The following is a 4,677-nucleotide window of genomic DNA, read 5'->3' as shown; positions in this document are numbered from 1 at the left end:
CAAAAATGTCTGAAAAGATTTGAAGTTGATTATCGCGGAAAAGAGATCAGGAATCTTTGTTTTTTCTATTTTGTTTTTCACACATCAGAGTTTGTCTTTGAAATTTTTGCATTCGGTATATTTTGTTTTTTTTTTGGAAACTTTGTCTTTGGAAATCTTGTCTTTCATACATTTTATTTTGTACAAGCATCGGAAATTTTGTCTGTCATACATTTTGCACAAGTATATTTTATAACTTCCCAAAAATTTCTTTTTTCTCAGAATATTTACCTTTGCCCCAACGGACGATACTGATAACTTCCCAAAACGTATTTCCCTTTGCTGCAAAGGACAAAACTAAAAACTTCCCAAAACAGAAAATTTCCCTTTGCCCCAAAGGACGAAAAAAAACTTCAAAAACCGTTGTAATTTAATTATTTTATTCAATAAAATATACTAGTGTAAAATGTATGAAAGACAATATTTCCAAAGACAAAGTTTCCAAAAAACAAAGATTACCGAAAACAGATTCCAAAGACAAATTCTAAAAAAATAACAAAATGGAATAAAAAAACAAAGATTCCGCAAACTCTTGGAAACTATCAGAGATAGAGGCGTCATGCTTTACATCCTATTAAAGTCTTCTTTAGGCTCAAGATGTGCGAAATTTCACTTGAAAATTAAGAAAATTACTGCTCATTTTTAATTTTTTACTGACAACTTTTTATATTTTATTGTCCATTTTTTATTTTTTCTGACCACATTTTATTTTTTACTGATCATTTTTAATTTTTGCTGAACAATATTTTTACTATTTTCAATTTTTTGTTGACCACTTCTTGTTTTTTATTGAACTTTTCACTGACCATTTTATTTTCTCAGAGAATTCAGAAAGTTTTTCGTTCAACAAATTCACGTATTTCCTAAATTTTACTTCATATCTACAAAATTAATAAAAATAAAATCCTTAAAATAGACGAATTTTATGTATGAAAATAGCAACAATTTTTTAAATGAATTTTATACATACTTTGGAATATAATTGAAAATCAAAACATTATCGTTGTGATAATTATTATAGCCTGTTTCTTAACAATTCCTCTTGTATTACAAAATAATAGCAGTACGACCATTAATATGTAAGGTTCCCATCTTAAATATTTATTGTTTTTCCTCAGTATTTGTGAGATATTTTAATTTTATAGATTGATGATTTTGGTATATATTTTTGTGGATGTTTTTGGTTTTTAAAGGATTTTCAACACAGGATACTGGTCAAAATAGGCCTAAAGGCCTAAGACCTTGGTAAGGGGGGACAGGTAAGGGGGGAAACAAAAAAAAAAACAAAAACAAAATAATAGGTGAAATTGTTAAGAATCTCACCTAATATAATCATTGTAATATATTTTGAAAAAAGTTGATTAATATAGTCATTACCACAATATAAAGAAAATTTTCTTAGATTCGTTTATATTTATTAAACAACTTATTAAAAAATCACACTTTAATAAAATTTATTGAGAGAATGACATTTTTGAGAAGTACTTTAGACCTTGAAAAATACAATCATGGAATGTGTCAAGATATTGGCATGTTATACAATAGTAATAATTTTAATAGGCCTATTTTGCATTGTACCACATTGCTACAAGATTTAAGACTTGAATAATTTGCAGTAGTTTTCGAAAAAATAAAAAATAAAAAAGATTTTAGTTTACACCGTTTCTTCATAGTGATTCTTTTCCAAACGTACGATATTTTTGGGACAGGAATATTTCTCAAACTTACGATTTTTGTTTGGAACAGGGGGAGTATGAAATTAACATCGGTGTATTATTATAAAAGAAATGGATATCATGAAATGAATAGTAATAACTACAGGGTAATGTCAGATAGAAATCCAGCTTATGCCGAGAGACGACTTAGTGGGAAACTGGTGGGAATGTAGTCTAATCAATATTTTGATTATAATTACGTTAAGTTGTCTCTCGGCTTAAGCCGTAGGAATGTCCAGCACATAAGACAGAACGATGAATATTTTATTAAATTTTGGTAAGTAAGTATAAAATTTTAACCGTAAAAAAACAAATAAAAAATAACGTCAATTTTAATCTTTAGAAGAAATTAAATCATTATGAGAATTTTAATATAAAGAATATAACTGAATTTTATTGTTTCAACAATTACCTTATATTGTAATTGATTAAAATGAGACTCATTTTTAAAACTTTCAAGTTTAGTACGACTTCAATAGAGTCAACATATTTGTGTTTTATATACCTGCTTAAGTTATTAATTGTTGTAATTACTATTTCACTAGTAATAAATTATCTCTAATTCTTACCAAACAAAAGCACTTTAAAAGTTTTATATTAAACCTGGTATTTTATATTTTTTTTCATGGTGTTTAAAATTTTGATCAAACTTTTTTCTTACTGAATGAAATGTAGACTTGGGCTAATATTTTTGACTTAAGTATGAAACAAAAGTCAAAATTCAAAAGTTTTTTATATTATTTGTTATATTGTTAATATGTCACATCTATTGTGTGAAGAATGTCTAACAGACAAAGAAATTACATACATTTTTCAGTGAACCGGGAACTAGATTTTCATTGCCTGGTATTATCTTTTTCAATCTCTAGAAAAACAATATTTTCATTAAAAAACAGCTTGCGCGTAAAAAAAAATCTTGCGCGCAAAAAAAATCTTGCGCGCAAAAACTGAATTTTGCGCGCAAAAGTTGAAAAAATTTTTTGCGCGCTTACGCGCGCAAATTGCCCTCCCCCTCTGCGCGCACGCAGCAAGACATTTCCGTGCGCAGGGCTCTACTCTCGACTCCATCATCGAGATGCACTCATCAACAAGCGTGGTTATTTCACTGGTAAAACAAATAATAGGAGTAACAACTGAGTGCATTTCTTTGTTTATGCTCAGTGGCGCCTGCTTCCGTTTAATTAGCGTCATCGAGAAAAAAAAATGTTATTCAGAATGGCGTACCGAAGAAGACATCATCGTCAGATGGGTTATATGTAGAAATATGCAATACAAGGCGGTGTCTTGTCCCTCTCTTGATGTTCTGCACCCCCCTGAAACTCAAAGAACCTTCCCTCCAAAGAAATGCATCCGTCCAGATGCACCATGAGCCAATGGCGCCTGCACTTTTCGGCATAGAGTACCCAAAGCGACTCAAGTTGCAGCCTTTTGTCTTTGGCGGATAAATTGCAGCAAAAATTTTCATCACATATTAATTTCAGTACGAAACATGCACATAAGAGGCTCGATGATGTATGAAAAGTGCAATAAAAACCAGTGAGAACGCGCGTTTTTTTCATTAGCTGCTCCTGTCGGTGCCCAAGAGGTGGGTATTTGGGTATAAAACGGGGCTGGGGTCATGTCAATTACAAATGCAGCCTCACGCTCAACGGATACCCCGACAAGCATTTTCCAATATATTCTGAAATGGCAGTAGAGTGGGAAGAGTGCGTGTATGTGCAGGATCAATTTTTAATCGAGAAATTAATCTGACAATCCCTCTTGGAATCAACCACCATCCCTTTTTCGCACTGACATTGGAATTGAATGGAGAATTTTAATATCCCTCTACTCATTCTGCATTCAGAAGATTAAATTCAGCAAAATTAAATTCCACTCTAGTTGGAATCTTGTATCCGCGTTACTCCTTCTTAGAAAAAAAAAGATCCTTTAGGCAGAGGATATTGGAAAACATGCTTTTATTTCCAATTAAAATTGCGTTAGAAATTTAAATTCATAATAAATATTTCAAAAATGCATATCGCTCATTCTAATTTATAGGGGCATGGTATATTTTGAGAACTTTTATGAGAAACACGCAAAAGACAAGCGACTACCGAACACGGGGTAGTACCGGACACTGCGATTTTTGAATTAGATATCAGACTTCAGAAGACGAGATCTGTATGAATTCATAGATACTATAGAAATTCTAGTCCATAGTAAAGAAATGATCCTAATACGGGCTTCAGACCTAAGACTTAGCTATCTGGTATAACTCCCCATATTCCTTTTAGGCCTGATTTTCTAGGGAATTCTTGTTTAGGATTAAATGTTAAGGGCAAAAGATCAATTAGATTTTGAAAAATCAATAAATTTGCATGTTATTTGAATTTTTGAGACCTTCGGGGACTTGGCTAAGACCGTCTTCAGGCTAGAGGTTTAGCCCAGTTCCCGAGGGTCTCAAAACCTTAAACAGCAACCGATTTTATTGATTTTTTAAAATGTAATAGGTTATTTTCCATTAATAATCCAATCCTGAGTCAAAATTTTCCAAAAAATCTTGACTGATAAGATATTAGAAAAGTAAAGCTATATAGTTAAGCCTTAGGTCTGAATCCCGTATAAATCTCCAGTCTGAAACCAGCATAACAGTCCAAGTAGTTTAGAAATGAATATCAGTGTTCGGTGCTACCCCATGTTCAAAGTTTCCCTAGTTTATCCTGCTCACGTAAATATCGTGAATATTTCCATTTTCTCTTCAAACAGTGAATATTATGTGAATTTTGGTCTGATACATCTAATAGAATAACACGAAGTTCACACGTGTTTCTGACTATCTGAAACTGCTATATAGGCTACACAGTTAGAGATATTAACTTCAGGCTTTCGGTGACCCCCATAATTGAATTTTATACGAACACAAATGAAATATAATACAAAA

Source organism: Phlebotomus papatasi, chromosome 3 (assembly GCF_024763615.1).
Source record: "Phlebotomus papatasi isolate M1 chromosome 3, Ppap_2.1, whole genome shotgun sequence".
In the NCBI taxonomy this organism is placed as follows: domain Eukaryota; kingdom Metazoa; phylum Arthropoda; class Insecta; order Diptera; family Psychodidae; genus Phlebotomus; species Phlebotomus papatasi.
The sequence above is the reverse complement of the archived record's forward strand: the minus strand, read 5'-3'. Positions refer to the sequence as shown.